The sequence below is a fragment of the Eublepharis macularius genome, chromosome 2 (assembly GCF_028583425.1).
Source record: "Eublepharis macularius isolate TG4126 chromosome 2, MPM_Emac_v1.0, whole genome shotgun sequence".
Lineage (NCBI taxonomy): Eukaryota > Metazoa > Chordata > Lepidosauria > Squamata > Eublepharidae > Eublepharis > Eublepharis macularius.
The window spans coordinates 117,194,253-117,210,971 of NC_072791.1; the positions used below are offsets into that span (position 1 = coordinate 117,194,253).

General features: G+C 40.7%; 1 protein-coding gene across 3 annotated transcripts in view; it reads left to right on the top strand.

Moving 5' to 3' along the window:
• Window positions 1-453: 453 nt before the first annotated feature.
• The window catches only part of PPFIBP2 (PPFIA binding protein 2), a 189,926-nt gene continuing 173,660 nt past the window's right edge, over window positions 454-16,719 (top strand). For 2 of the 3 annotated variants that reach the window (XM_054972944.1, XM_054972946.1), the window contains exon 1: window positions 454-700. The gene's annotated coding sequence lies outside the window, so the exon portion shown is untranslated. The remainder of the gene's footprint in view (window positions 701-16,719) is intronic. The other variant, XM_054972945.1, reaches the window with a different exon arrangement.

Genomic DNA, 16,719 nt, shown 5'->3' on the forward strand with positions numbered 1-16,719 from the left:
CTTCAACACTTCCCACTATTTTCGTGGTACTAGCATTTCTTTAGTGTCTGTTCTGGCCTGTTCCATGGTGTTCCGGAAGCACTTTGGCAGGGAAAAGGTTAATACAAGCATAATATTGCCATGTTTTCATTTCTAAAATATTGTTCTCCAGTGTCTTTAACACATCCCACTTTTTTGTCATACCACTATTTCTTTACTGTCCGTTCCGCCTTTTGTCAGGTCCCGAAGATGAATTAGCGCACTACTGGACAAGACTGCCTGTAGTACTGAGCAGTAAAGAGATTTCCCTTACATGAGCGTGAGCTGGACAGGCGCTCTATAAACACAGCAACTCAAGAAATGACACTCGTTAGCAATGCGCCCGCCCCGTAGTCCAGCGGCTCCCTTGCCTGAAAGTCACCGGCCAGCCGAAGACGCTCCAGCACCCGCACCCCCTTCCCTCCTGCCTTGGCAATCACGTGGGAGGCATCGCTGCCTGCCGGTCCCGTCTCCAGAGCCAATGGCTGCCGCGCCGTCGGCGAGGGGCGCAGGAGCGACCGGCGGAGTATGAGAGGCGCCGACCGGCTCTGGCGGTGTGGAGTTCTTACGCCAGGTGCCGAGGAGGCTCCGCGCTTTCTTCCCCCCTCTCTCTCTTCTTGCGCGGGAAAAAGGGGGGAGTTCCCCTCGGAGCGCAGCGGCGCGGGACATCATCGCCGCTCAGGTCAGTGACGCCGTACCTGTGGCTTTCAGCGGCAGAGTAGCGAAGGTTGCCGTGAGGGAAACGGAGCGGGCGCTTTTGGGGCGATCCCGAGGACGACTCTGCCTGGCTCGGGCGGGAAGGGGCGCTGCGGGACAGCGCGGAGAGACCCTCGCTTTCGTCAGTCGGCTGCGCGGCAGAGGACGGCGCGCGTCTCTGCACCTGAGTCTCTTCCTGTACTTTGGCGATTCGCTGGCGGCGCGCTCTGATGCCTTCGCCCAGCGGTGTGAATCGAGAGGTTTATTCGCTCATATTGTCCTGTGAAGGGAGGAAACTACGCATTTGGTGTGTGTGTTGAGAGGGCAGGGGGCGTTCTTCAAAGCTGTGATCCGAAACACTTACTTAGGGCTATTCCAGACAGTGGGACTTGTTTTTCTTTTGCGTTTTGTTTAGCGATGTAATGTTTCTCAGAATTGGCGTTCATCGTGTTTGCAGCACATTCGTAAATATACTTCCTTAAAAGTAAGTAGTATATTCAGGGCTCCTTGCAGTCGGATCATGTGTGTATTTTGAAGTATGCAAAAGGCCCCATTAAAGTTAGCTGGGTTTTCTGAGTAAACATGTCCCTAGTCAATTTGTTTAGAATTGCACTTTTACTAGGATGTACCTGTTGAAGCTAGTGCTTAATTTTTTGAAAGAGGCATACTATAGGTCAAATCGGTGTGTAATTCCCAGACTTTTAAACATTTCCTTTTAACGCCCAGCATGTGGTTCTGATGAAAGAATTGTTGCTCATGGTCCGAAGCATAGCAGGCTCTTGCTTTCTCAACACATTCTAATTCCTTCTCCTGGCAGTGATCAGTTTCTACTATATTCTAATGAAGCTTGACTCAAATTAAACTATGTTTGAAATTAGTAGGGCTTAGTTTCAAATAAATATCGAGGTGGAAGTGTGTTTATAGTCTTTAAACAAGTAAATGTTGCAATCTGCATCTTAATCCTGATTGAAATCAACAAGTCTGCTAAGCAAATCTGATTTCCTCCATTATGTGTTCGGGAATTGCAGGTATTAGTCCCATATGGCATAATAAAACCATTTTTACAAACTGTTTGCTAACAGAATAATTAACTTGATCTGGGTAATTTGCATTTAGAAATACACCCGCTTGGGTGGTATACATAGCTTTGCCTGTGTTTAGATTTTCCAGGAGGCCTATCGTAAACTACACACTAGCTGTGTGAAAACATCAGTTTTGGATATTCAGTCTCATACTGACATTTTTATTTTAAGTTATTATATTAAAATGATTTTTATCCAACCTTTCTACCCTCACAGGTCATCATGAAATTGTGGATTTAACTAAATTTTGTATGTTCTTGCAGTAATATTCAGTCAGTGGCATTTTGAACCATCTGGCTTGTGAAGAAATTGAGGTATGGATTCTAATCATATGTGCATAGGATGCTCTCAACAAAGGAGGCTAAATAAGCTGGTAGTCAGATGTTTAAATGAAAGTAAATTGCATTGGTTTTAATAGAACTTGATTCCTGACAATGTACTTTGGGTGGATTTAGACAACAGCCCAGTTCCTCCATATTCAGTGGTATTTTCTTCTAGAAATGTGCAAAACTGGGATCCTGTATGCATGTACTTGGAGTAGGGTCCATAGAATGCAATGTGTCTTATTTCTGAGTAAATACATGTAGGATCAAGCTGCAAACTTACCCGTTTGGATTGTCTTGTTGTTGGCATTTCTGCAGTACATGATGCTTTTCTAAATGGCCTATGCATTTTTATACTCCTTTTTACTTAAACTGTTATATGAGAAGTCTAGTGGACAACTTTGCTTGTACCCATGTTTATGGAGGTAAACTGATCTGTAGCTATTTTCTGCCAAATATATTTAAGAAAATGTCGTGATGCGACGCCCCCCCCCCCCATGGGTCAGTAATGACTCAGTGCTTGCACAGGGGACTACCTTTACTTTTATATTTAAGATTGAGATGTGATCAGAGTGCACCAATTAAACTGCGATAAATAAGCTTGACTGCATCAAGATAACTAAAGTTAGAAAGCACACATTTTATGATGTAGAATCCATAAACTGACACATTCTAGTTTTACTGTTTTCTCAAACCATATTTGTATTCCAGTAAGCATTCTTACTAGCTGCAAATTGACGGAGATACAAATTTAAGTGTTATATAGTCTAATGTAAATATAAAAATATATGGTATGGTTAAACATTTTATGGTTCTTGTGTAGTAAGCTCTGACTCACAAACATTTATGCTGGAATTAAATGTGTTGGTCTTTAAAGTGCCACAGGACTTCAACTTAATAGAGTAACATGGCTACCCTTTAGAACTCTAGAATAAGAGAAATAGCTCTTACACTGCCAATTGATATCACGGATTGTAATGTAGCTGCAATACATGTGAAGAGACCAGGTATATACCTAACTGGAGCATAATGATCAGGAGAGGCAAAATACACTTTCGAATTTTATTTATGATAACTTCTGAATACCTACATTAAAATCTACCAGGAAATTCCCAATTAATTTTTACTGCCTTTTTGGCATATACAACTGGTAGGTCAATTGTGCAATCTTAAACAGAGTAACACCCTTTTAAAACCATTTGCAAGGGTATAAATCTGTTTAGGATCACATTGTGAAACCTTCACCTTGCATTGTATATAACGTGTTTTTTGTTTAATGTTTAGGGGTTCAGTTTTCTTGCTTCGGAATTTCAAAAGTGGGGGGAAAAGTTGGAAATAAGCTGCTTCGGAAATTGCTTATTGACTGGCTTCAGTATGCTCCGTACAGATTTGGAGCACACCGGAAAGCTTTTAAACTTCCAGCCCTGCCGCTTATTTTACCCAATGGGAGGGGGAGGAGAGGATTCCCTCCTCCCCCTCTCATCGGGTGAAAAATGTGGCAGGGTGGGAAGTTTAAACCTACAGTTTTCTAGCCACTTGCAAGCGGCTAGAAAAGTGTAGGTTTAAACCTATTCCTGCTCATGTGGCCCAGTGCGGGAGCAGCCAGGGAATCCCCTGACCCCTGCCACAGAGGGTGAAGGAAGCGACAGGCTGTCGGCTTAAGCCTGCAGCCCTGCCGCCGAGCGCTCAATTCATCTGCTGTGTAATGGGCCAGGGAATACCCCGGCCCTACCACAGCAGGCGAAGGAAATGGCTCACTTGACCTGCTGTGAGAGCAGCCAGGGAATCTCCTGGCCCCTGCCGCAGCGGATGAAGGGAATGGTGGTGTGGTAGGTTTAAACCTACACTTTTCTAGCCACTTGCAAGCAGCAAGAAAAGTGTAGGTTTAAACTTTCCACCTCGCCACTTATTTCACCCAATGGGAGGGGGAGGAGGGAATCCCCTCCTTCCCCTTACATAAGGTGAAAAAAGCAGCGGAGCGGGAACTTTTCTTGTTGTTTGCGTATGCAAATGCAAACAGATAGAAAAGTGCTGTGCCCGAAGCTTCCCAAAGCGATACAAATCGCTTCGGTAAGCTTTGCTTTGTGATTTCCAAATCGGCCCAGCAATGCTGGGCCACTTTGGAAGTCCCAAATCCTTCTGAATGGGGCCATTTCGGGTAAAATACCTGAATTGGAAACCCAAAGCGCATACGCCTGTTAATGCTGTGCCATATGATAGCTACCAATGTTTTTAATTGTTCTTAATTGGTTTATGTATTATTATGTAAATAAATGATAGAGATGCATTTTGAAATGAATGTGCTCTTCACCATGATTCTGTTTTGGAAATGAAAGTTTGCAGATAATGTAGATACGAGATTGAGATAATCTCATTCCAGACCCCAGTTTTATTATATTAGCATTAAAGGCTGCTAACATCACTGAAGTCAATGAAACATGCAGTAGTACAAGTGATCATTAAGTTGTTTCTGAGGTCGGCTTTCAGAAATTTTCAGATGTTGATAATATCCTGCACTTCTCGCATGATGTTAATGGGATTTGTGCATTAATGAACTGTGAAGTGTACTTCTTTTAGTGCTTGCTTCAAACAAGGTCATGGAGTGTTTGTTAATCTCTAGCTAGCTGGTTGATTCAATTTGCTCTTTACTAGAGGAATGCATGATGCATGTTTGTCCCTAGCCTTTTTCTTACTTAGGTTCAAGGAGCACAATGGCTGTTTGGCAATTACAACATCAGTGCTTTCGTTTTTCTTCTGACAAGACTTTGTGTTCTAGTGTGGCTTCTGGACTGTCGATGAAGCAAAATTAAAAGAAATCAGAGTACACTGATCTGTGGTCCTTAGAGAAATTGTGGGGTAAAAACACAGTAAATAAAGCAAGTGTGTATGTCTGTCCTTGTATAAGAGGCTAGTTCATGTCAGCTCATATATATGAGCTAATTTAGGAACCAAACTTTCAACACACATGTAAGTTAAGAAAATTTCTTTAAACTAAATCTTTCAACAATCAGAACAACAATATTTTTTTTTAAAAAAAGCCCAAACTTATAGGTGCAAAAGAACAGAAACTTGCAGCTAATAATGTCTTTAAGTTCAGTCAAGTAACTGGTTGGCTTTGAAACCAAGGTCTGACATTTTGGATTCCCCCAAGTGCTAGGGTCCTTTGCTAGAGTCCTCTTGATTATGAAGCAACTGGAACCCAGCTTCTGTCTTCAGCTTAAGAATTACAGCCCTGCAACCACCACCACCACCACCCCTCCTCCTCCTTCAGAACAACTTAATGCCACACTCAGTGGTTTACAAAGTGTGTTGTTATTATCCTCAAGACAATCACCCTGTGAAGTGTGTGGGGCCAAGAGAGCTTGGAGAGAGGTGTCACTGACCCAAGGTCACCCAGCTGGTTTCAAGCAGAGGAATGGGGAATCAAACCCAGTTCTCCAGATTAAAGTTCTGCTGCAGTTAACCACTACACCAAACTGGCTCTGTGATTTCAGTAATAATGTCAAACTAAATATAACACACACATACCACTTTTAGTGACTATTGTTCACATACAATGTGTTTCTGATTGTTGGAAATACAATGTCTTGTGTACAAAGAAGGCAGAAGACAGAATACCTGCAGAGGGCAGTAAATCTGACAGTTAGATAAATAGCAAAATAAGATCCTTCTTTCTGCCTCTCTTCTGTCCTTCTTGCATATCTCCAGATTGGTATTCTTAAGATACTTCTTGCTTCTTCCCAGAAGTCTCTCTCTCCTAGTTTAGTAAAGTAGTTATTATCTATTCTGTTTCTCTGCTTTCTATCAAAGTTGTAGTTCCTGAATAAACTCTCTTCATTCACTCCTTAGTCAGACCAAGATCATTCCTAAAATATACTAGAGCCTACACTGATTACCTTATTTAGGATGATAGGAGCACATAACATGTTATCAAGCTCCTCAGCAATCAGCCTCTTTCTCAGCTGCCTGGCTCCAGATACTGACTCTGCCCTATTGGGTTAAACCAGTTAGGTCATGGGAGTTACATATAATCCAACTTTTTGATTAAGAAAACATTAGGAGGAGTACTTTCTTCCTGTCTATTGCAGATACAAGCTTCTCCTAGCTGTTCTAACTTACCTTCTCATTCTCCTCCTGAATGCCTCCTTCTGGCACAGTTTTCATATTTTTGGAGATACAGCTGTGTTCTGTTCCAGACAGGTAAAGAAGCATTTTGTGCCCCCCGGTGCAACATTGTTTGGCAAGATCTGAAAGTGAGATTACATAGCTGCATACTTTAGTCCTCTCATTGGCAGTAACCAGTCTTGCCTATACATGGGATGCTTATTTTAATGTGGAAGTACAGATGATTCTTGAATATTAATAGGGAAATATTCACCCATAGTAATTATGTGTTCATATCAGCACAGCCCCCTAGGATGTGTGCTACTCATGTTAAAACTTAACATTAAAATTTAGGACTGAATTTCAGACAACTTCAAAAATAACTGGAGCTGAGGTTTTCATGATTATGAAGACCAGAGTGGTGTGAAATCTGAATTTCTGCACCTGAAAGTTTGTGTTTGTGAAGATGTTCGCTAATTTAAATCTTCAGAAATACTGAAAAACTAAAACTAGAAGCTGAGCAAACTTACCTCCAAATCCCTTGATTTTTAAATTTGCCTTTTGGGGGATACAAACTGCCATTTAATCCTCAATTAAAAAGCTAACTGATCTCTCTGCCTGACCCCAAAGACTCTCCCTGTTCCCAAAATAGGGTAGTGCTGTTTTCAGATATTCAAACTATTTTTGAACCTATTCAAGCATGTGTATTTGATTATGCACCTGACTGTAATGGTAGCATCTGTTCTGGAATCTGTAATTGGTGTACCCCTGTCTGACTCATGGCCCTAAGATTTTTTTAAAAATATAATTTAATCTAATGATGAGTTATACTAATGGTAAATTTATCAGTTGAAGCATTCTAATTATACCTTTCCAACAAATTATGACAAAGTAAATCTGGTTTACTGAAGAGATGGGAGATGAGCATCTTGGAAATAAAAGGTTGTGTTGCCTGTGCTCTATAAAATACAACAGCAATTTTGCATGCAAAGAAATAATGGATGATTTCTATCTTGCATCTGAGAGAATGAGCTATGGCTCATGAAAGTTTATGTTGTCTTTTTTCTGGCTTGAGTTGCCCTTATCATCCAGCGTAGATGTGCAATTCAAATTGTGCATTCCTGTATAGTAATCAGGCTTTGACTTCATTACATTCTGGATTTGTAGGTGTCATTGTCTTTTGATGTAATCTTGGTAATTCCAAGGTTGGCTTTAAAAACCCATTCTTAAATCAGATCAGAGGAATGCCAGTACTAAGTATACAATGTTAGGATGACTTCCTCTTACATAGAATTTTTTTTACAAGTTCTGTGAATATTTGAAATTTCCCAATGTTTTTCACTAAAAAGAAATATACAAATAACACCCCCTATCTTCACACTGATTAATATCTCTAATTTCTTAACATTTATGATTATAGTATTAAGATTTCTGTCACCTGGTATTATTTCCTAAAATCTTTAAGTTAGATTTTTTAAAAAAATCTATTTTATGAATCCTACCACAAATAGCAGAAAAAAGAATTGGGCAGAATTTGATAGTCTTATGTTCTCCCTTTAATTGAGTGTTACCAGCTGATATCTAAGGATCATACTAGACATCGTCATAGCCAACATTATTTATTTCATTTATACCCCGCCTTTCTCCCCAATTGGTACCCAAAGGGGCTCACATTGTTCTTGTCTCCTCCATTTTATCCTCACAACAAACCTGTGACTGGTCCAAGGCCACCCAGCAAACTTTAATGGCAGAGTAGGGATTTGAACCTGGGTCTCCCAGATCCTAGTCTAGCACTCTATCAACTACACCACACTGGCTCTCATGTACTCCTAACCCCATATTTGCTGAGATAACATGAATATGGGGGTTGGGGCTCTTACAGGAGAAGTAGTTGGGAATAAGGAAATAGATGCCATTTCTTCACTGTCCTCTTGGATTTGCCACTGATATGAATGGTTGAGTTTGGAGGAGTGGAATGGTGAGTGTGTGAATGAGTGAAAAGCAGTTCCATACTGGAGTTGATATTGGTATGTCGATAGAAAGAGCAGGTAGAGATGCTGCTTGGAAAATGTGTTTTATAGCCCTGGTTGTTAATCCAAAGAGTTAAGAGGGATGAGTTATTTCAATGCATTTATTAGATCCAGTGCATTAGATCCAGTGCATTATTAGGTTGAAAGTAGTGAGTTTCTTTCTCAGGCTCAACGTTCAACAAAAAGATATGGGAAGTTTTCACGTGTCTTACCAGCTCCGGTACGTTGTGCAAAGCTCTTGCAAGGACAGCATCTTCCTGGTGCGATTTCCTGGTTCTCGTGTGAAATCGCGCCTGGAAGATGCTGTCCTTGTGGGAGGTTTGCGCGATGCACTGGAGCCAGTAAGATGTGTGAAAATGGCCCATGGAGTGAGGAGCAAAGGATTGCCTTTTTGTCAGTTTCTATATTTTATTTTGGGTGGGGCTCAGAAACGTTAACATTTTTGTTCCTTTAACTTTCTGTTTTCAAGTTTAAAAATAAAAATAAAATGTAAAATTAGTGGAAGTGTAAAGAAACTCTTCTGCAATCTAAAAATTAAAATTATGAAATGTATTTGGCATGTTTCTGAAAAGGAGATGTTTTTTGAAGGCTCCCAATTAAAACAGGATGTACTGAATCTTAGTGTTAATTAGCCCCCTGTTGTTACAGTTTGGGATATGCATCTGTGCAGGTTAGCTTCTGTCATTACTGTGGTACAATAATTTTGGCAAATTCAAAGAAATGAAGATTTTGTATTCCTTTTTTAATGTAATTTAGGCAAAAATAGTTTGTTGCTAATTTTTACATGAATGTTATATATTTGCATTTTTTCCCCTTCACAGAGGATATGTGCAAGATCAGATTGGCTGGTCATTCTTTGCCTTGAGGCCTTTTTTGCCTTGTTATTTTGTTTGACATTAACTAAAATGATGGAATGCTTCCTAGCATTAGTTTAGGGTGGTGTCTGTGGGTGACTTTCCTGGGTTTACTGGTCAGTCTATACTTGTTTGTTGTTATGATATTGTGATAGGTATAAAAGATGTCTCGGGGTGTTATGCTATACTACATGATGTATGAAAACCAGTTAAGACTATCAGATTATGTCATTGCAATCTATATTATAATGTGCATTTGCATATTGTTAAAAACACTGTACACTGTTTATGCAGTGTTGATTTCAGCAATTTTCTTGTAAACCCTCTTCCCTGCTAAAGCTACCCAACTTCTTTTCTTGAACCAAGTGCAAAATAAACATAACATTTTAAGGATAATTTTGGGGAGAATGGCATACCTGGATGAATGCCAGATCTGCATGTTTTCAAGTAGAGTATACAAGTGGGGAACCCACAATGACTTATGGGCTTGCACTTTGCTTTTCCCCTGTATTCCTTTTCATCTACTATTTCCTCCTTCCCTTCTCTTGGAAGCCCTCACATCCCCTCCCTTTTCCCTGTTTCTTTTCTCCTTCCCACGCAGCAACCAACCTACCTTTTATCTGCTTCATATTTCGATTCGTGCCCATGTCTACCCTACAGATTCTCTGTTGAGCTGCATGCAAAATGTGTAGGGATCCTTTATTGAAATAAAATGTCTTGTCCCACTGCACCATTTTTTTTCTTCCTTGATTCTGCATTGGTGGTTATAACTGAACACATTGGTTTGTGCAGAGTGAAACCAGAGTAATACTGTTTTTAATTCTTGAAATTTTATTAAAGATTTTGGTACTTATTTTTTTTGTTTTTGGCCTTGGTCTTGGCACTTGTATGTATACCCCCCCCCCTTTCAACCTTTATTGCATAGTGTGCAATGATGTGTATGAGAATCTCTTGTTTGCTTCATGCACTGGAGGGCCGGGTTGTGGTGGCTAAGAACTTAGGGCATGAGTGGCTTGTGGTTGATAAACAGTTCTATATATAAACAAAAGCATTCCAGTGTTTCTCATGTCATGAAATCTGATACAACAGACTATTCAAAAACTGAAGTGTTGAGTGTGATGTAAATAGTTTTCTTCATGCAGTCTTACATAGGAAAATCAGGATCCAATTTTCTGTCTCTGAAAAAAATCATATATATCTTAAACTTGGGCTTCTACAGGAGACTTTTAAGGATTCTTTCCCCATCATTTTGCAGTAGCTTCGTGACAGTTAATCTGCTTTTATGAAAGAATTCAGAGCCAGCGTGGGTTCAAGTTTATTGCTGTCACGCATGCTGGACTGACTGCTGCTGGGCTTCCCTCTGGGGAATTTGGGCTTATTCCTGCAGGCTTGTTGCTGCAGAAGCTAGGTTGCCTCCAGTCCTCATCCAGTCTCTTGGCCACTGGACACTGGGGCATACAAAGGGTCAGGCTCTAACACCTCTGTGTTCTGTTTGCAGGTGCTGTGGTTGCTCCTGGGATTGTATGGTCTGGCAAGTGGGCTGAATTGGGTAACTAAAGGCAGCAGTTGCAGACTGACAATGGGAGGGGACCCCCATGTGTTTTTGGTTTGAGTGGTCTATGCATGGCTGCCCAGGGTTGTTTGCATACCAGTAGCCCCTCGGGGGGAGGGGGGTCAGGAAGGATTTTTCCCCTGCAATGCCTGATTGGCAGTGAGCCCAAGGTTTTGTTTTGTTTTCGGTTTTTTGCCTTCCTCTGGGCACAGGGCAAGGATTGCCTGGGCAAGGGTGAGGCCCCAACTTGGTTGCAGATGTCAGAACATTGCTGGGAATCAGGTGGTACACCCATCTCCTGTGGTGGTTTTGGGGCATAGGGCTGGATCCAGGGGATGCTTTTCCCTCCCTCTCTGGGTGCCATCTACTGCTTTTCACAACTTGGTTGGGTGGTTTGGAGGATTAGGGTTGGATCCACTGAAATGTATTGTGTTGGTTGGGTGGCTTACCCCCCCCCCCTTCATTTTATTAAAGGTCCCTTAAGAGATCTGAGGGGAGCTGAAAAGTATGCACAATCAGCTGGCTATTGCAGGCTTCACCCTGGGTGACAGGAATCGCCAGGGTCATGCTTGGACGGTGCTACACCTTCTGCCATTGCAGCAGGCAGATTGGGGAGTGCATACCTTCACGTGGTGGGGGGCTGTTTGATGCATTATCCTTATGCTGTGCCAATGCTCCAGTGGCTTTAGTCAATAAAGTTGTGGTCTATTTCCATCCAACAATGGTGTTTTGTTTATTCCTTGCCCAGGCACCAGTCTTGCACATAACCTATATGGATGCAAAGGGAAGTAGCAGACAGAGCGTGTGCTTTGTTCTTTCTTTACACATTGCTTTTATTTATTTTATTTTAGAAAATTTATGTCCTGCCTTTTTGTTTTAGTACACAGCTAGCATCTCTCAACAAGATAAAAACCCAAAATCAGTTAATAAAACAACAGAAACAGCAGTTAAAATTAGTAATAAGCAATTCATCAAAACAGCAGCAATATAGATCAACGGTAGGAATTATAGAAAAGTATGAAAAACCATGAAAGCAAGCACCAGTCAACAGAAAAAAATTATTTCCAGTAGATCTGGAAATAAAATCATCACAGGTTATGGTGATGACATGGAGTTAAGTCAGGGGCTCTCATTCATTATCTTTGGGCTTTACTGTGAAAATTCCCAGAAGAATAATGGCTGTAATCTGACCGGTGTTGTCCAGTGTTGAATTGGAATATTTTAATTTCCAGTAAAACCAAATTTCAAGTGTTTAGAGTCATGGAGAGGCAAGGATTGCTAAATAATTATGAACAAGTACAAGTAAGTAGAAGAAATTTGAGGGTTTTTAAAATAAACTAAGATTTGGGGCACTGATTTCTGAATAAGAATTTTATGTAAAAGATGCAATCTGTCTACCAGCAGTACTACTAGAACTTTCCAGGATGACAAATGTAAGCCATATATTGTGTGCAGCTAAAATGTAATGAGTAGCTTTGACCTTCAGGATGTTTCTATACAGTTTTAGCGCTGAAAAATAGGGATGCACCCACTTTTGGGATTTAACTGGTTCATTGTCGTTCTTCTGTGCAGTCCCACGTTGGGACTGTGCATGTGTAGGCCTGCCGACGGAGAAATGTTTTAGCTTCCTTAGAGCTCTGTTAGGGGCCACTTTTCCTAGGTCATGTAGAGAAACTATGTGACCACCGGAGGAACAACCCCCCCCCCTCAGTTCTCTATTAGCTGATGCGAAGAGAGGAACTGTGCTTCAGAGCTTGTTCATGTTAGTACTTTCTGATATTTTTTTCTGACTGATTTCTTCGGGAGTTTTTACTTTAGACTGTTCTTTGACTAACGTATTTGTTTGCTAGATCCAGAGGAATTAGCTGTGTTAGTCTGTAGTAGCAAAATAGAAACAAGTCCGGTAGCACCTTTAAGACTAACTTTATGACTTCCGGTTTGGGATCCATAGAGGTCTAACGCAGCTCTAATCGTGAAGCTGACCGGGCTGCCGTTTAAGTGGCCGGCGGGGCAAATCAAGCCCGCGGCCGACTGTTCTCAGGCAGAGAACAGGCATAGAACGCTCAAGTACCTCAGGGCGTGTCGATCTTGGGCGAGGGGGGGTCCTATGCAACGGATCCTCTCCCGACTCTTGAGGTCCCACCCTAAGACAGGTCGGCTATAATCTCTGCGGCAGTCCTGGTGCCAATGCGGTTGGCATAAGACCCCTATGCCCAAGCTTCAACAGGGGAAAGAAGAGCGGATGGGAATCTAAGATTGAAACAGCGATTACAACCCACGGAAAGTGAATGAGAAGGTAAAGATCACTATCTCTTGAAACGGGACAGATTACTTAAAGTAAAGAAGAATTAAAGTAGACTTTTAAACTGCAACAGACTCAGTATAAGGAGGGGAGGACCTGGCAAGAATTATATTAGAAAAAGGACTAAGTTAAACGAAGCTTTTAAAGAAATTGAACTATTGTTTTGAATACCTGTGGCTAGAAGGAGATATCAGGCTGTGAGAAAGTTTCACCATCGCGAGAACTGCTGTGGGAAGTCGGGAAACAGGAAGTACGTAACAACAATAGAGTTGCTGGAGAGAGGCGGCCCTTGCCAGAGGGCAGGAAGTAGGGAATCGCCATTTTTAAAAGGGGAAGAGCCGCGGCTTCAGCGAAAGAGGAAGTAAGCCATATTGGATTACAAAAATCATAGAGGAACCATAGAGAAAAGACGCCCGACATTTTGACTCTTTAAAAGGTTTTTTTTTTGGAAAGACCGGGACATTTAAACTAAAAGGACATTAAATTAAGCGCCACGGAGCTAAGGAAGAGAGTGGACTCGTGGGAGCGAGCCAAAGCAAGCCCCACGATGTCGAAAAAAGAGTGGCAGTCGGCGATAGAGAATTTGGATAAAAAACTTTTAGAAATGATTAAAGAGCTCAAGGACATGAAACTGGAGTTGGTGAAGGAAGTTAAAGAGGTTAAAGAGACAGTGAAAAATGAGCTGGCAGAAGTGAAGAAAGGTATGGAAACAATGCAAAATGACTTGCAGGGAACACAGCAAAGAGTCAAGGTAGTGGAAAGCGCGGTGGAGAACTTAGCAGATACGCAACGAACAGAGATGAGGGTGATGAGGGGGAGAATGGCGGTTGCGGAAAGTAAACACATGGAGAAGCAGCTGAGGTTTCGTGGCTTGCCGGAAGTGGAAGGAAAGACAGCTCAAGAACAGATCACTGAGGTGTTAGCTGAATACCTGGGGAAGGAGGAGGAGGAAGTTGTGGCTATCCTAGATGTGGTATATCGTGTAAATTCAAGAATCGCGACCCAGGGGAAACTACCAAGAGATGTGATTGTGCAATTCACGACCAGAAACATAAAAGAGAAGATTGTGACTAAACAGTTTCAAGATCCATTGGAGATTGATGGCAAGACGATTATTATCATGAAGGAACTACCCAGATCGGTGTTGTTAGATCGAAAAAAAATATAAAGCTCTAATTCAGATTCTGAAGGACATGAAAATAAGGTACAGATGGGAACTACCAGAAGGAGTGTCCTTTGAATTTGGAGGAGCGAAAAAGCGTATTAGATCTGAATCAGAGATGGAGCAGTTTATAAGGGACAATGAAAAGGACTTACCAGCAACAAGATTATGAATATGGAGTGCAAAGTTTTATCTTAGAATGTAAATGGACTTAATTCACCGAATAAGAGAAAAAGTATTTTCCACTGGTTATTAAAACAAAAATGTGATATTGTATGTTTGCAAGAGACTCATATTAGAAAACAGGATGCAAAGTATCTAAAATTGAATAAATTGGGCAGTGATTTTGTAGCGGCCTCTAATAAGAAAAAAAGGGGAGTGGTATTGTATATAAAAGAGGAGCTACAGCCAAAATTAGTGATGAAAGATGCGGAAGCCAGATTTTTAGCAGTGGAATGTATATGGAATCTAAAGAAAATATTGGTGATTGGAATCTATGCACCTAACGGAGCAAAAGAAAGCTTCTTTGAGGACTTGAGGAAGCAATTAGATGAACTTTCTTATGACCAGATAATTCTTGCAGGAGACTTCAGTGGAGTGACAAACTTGGAATTAGACAAAAAGTCAGCAACTGCACAAAAGAAAAGAAGATTATTACCAAAGACTTTTTTGTATTGACGCAACAGGAAACTTTAGAAGATGTATGGAGAAGACAAAATCCCAAAGGCAGACAATATACGTTTTTCTCCGTGAGACACTCTACGCTATCAAGAATTGATATGATCTGGGCCTCAAAAGACTTAGCGCTTTGGACTAAGGATGTGGAAATAATGCCTATGGTAGGCTCAGATCATAATCCAATTATGTGGAAGTTGGGGAAAAGGAGTAAAAGGAAAGGATGGAGAATAAATGAGGATTTGCTGCAAGAGGGAGAAAATATGGAGATGTTGAGAAGAGAAACAAAGTTTTTCATACAATATAACATGAATAGAGAAGTACCAACCAACAAGGTATGGGACACCTACAAGGCAGTAATCAGGGGCATATTAATGGACTTAAATGGAAGAGCCAGGGAAAAAAAAGAGGAGAAGAGACAGGAGATCACGGAGAAAATAAAAGCCAAAGAAATACAGTTAAAGAAAAGACCAGGGAAAAAGAAAATCTACCAGGACATTAAAATTCTTCAAGAACAGCTGACAGCAATGAACAACAAAGAATTAGAATGGAATCTTAAGAGAATGAACCAAAAGGCGTTCGAAGGCGCAAATAAACCTGGGAAATATTTGGCATGGCAATTGAAGAAGAGAAAGGAGAAGAAAGTAATAAATAAAATCTGTGAGGACAACAAAGTGTACCTGGAACAGACAGCTATTAGCAGAGCCTTTTATAAATTTTATGCCAAATTGTATAACAAAAAAGAGGTGAATAAAGACTCAATAGCGACATATTTGGAGAAAACGAAGCTCCCAGTAATTTCAGAAGCTTGGAGAGATAAATTGAATAATGAAGTAACGGAGGAAGAAATAAGAAAGGCAATACAGTCAACAAACTTGGGAAAGGCGGCAGGACCGGATGGACTTACAGCTAAATTTTATAAGGTAATGGCTAATGAACTGGCACCATTCCTAAAAGATGTGATTAATGGCGTTTTAAAGGATCAACGGATCCCAGACACTTGGAGTGAAGCTAATATATCACTGATACCCAAAGAGGGGCAAGATCTGACTAACGTGAAAAATTATAGACCTATATCGTTACTTAATAATGATTATAAAATTTTTGCGAAGATACTGGCGGAAAGAGTGAAGGGATGGCTTTCTGAAGTTATTGAGGAGGAGCAAGCTGGTTTTTTGCCAAATAGACAAATCAAAGACAATTTAAGGACAGTTATAAATGCTATTGAATACTATGACAAACGTTGTGATAAGGAGGTTGGTTTCTTCTTTGTGGACACTGAAAAAGCGTTTGACAATTTGAACTGGGACTTTATGTTTGCCACCATGGAAAAGCTACAAATGGGAGAAAGATTCATAAGAGCAGTAAAGGAAATTTACAGAGACCAGAGTGCAGCAATTGTGGTGAATGACGAGGTGACCAAGAAATTGACTATAGGTAAAGGAACAAGACAAGGTTGCCCGTTGTCTCCACTGTTGTTTATTTTGGTTTTGGAAATACTGATGATACAGATACGAGAAGACAATGCAATCCGTGGAATAAAAATAAAGGACTTTTCCTATAAGGTCAGAGCATTTGCGGATGATATAATGCTAATTGTGGAAGATCCAATGGAGAATATGCCAAAAGTAATAGAGAAGATTAAGGAGTTTGGAGATTTGGCAGGATTTTATGTAAACAAAAAGAAGTCAAAGATATTATGTAAAAATATGACTAAACAAAAACAACAACTATTAATGGAAATAACAGACTGCGAAGTAACAAGTAAGCTGAAATATCTGGGAATTGAATTGACTGCAAAGAATATAGATCTATTTAAAAACAACTATGAGAAACTGTGGACTCAGATAGAGCAAGACTTGATTAAATGGAACAGACTGAACTTGTCGTGGTTGGGAAGAATTGCAGTAATTAAGATGAA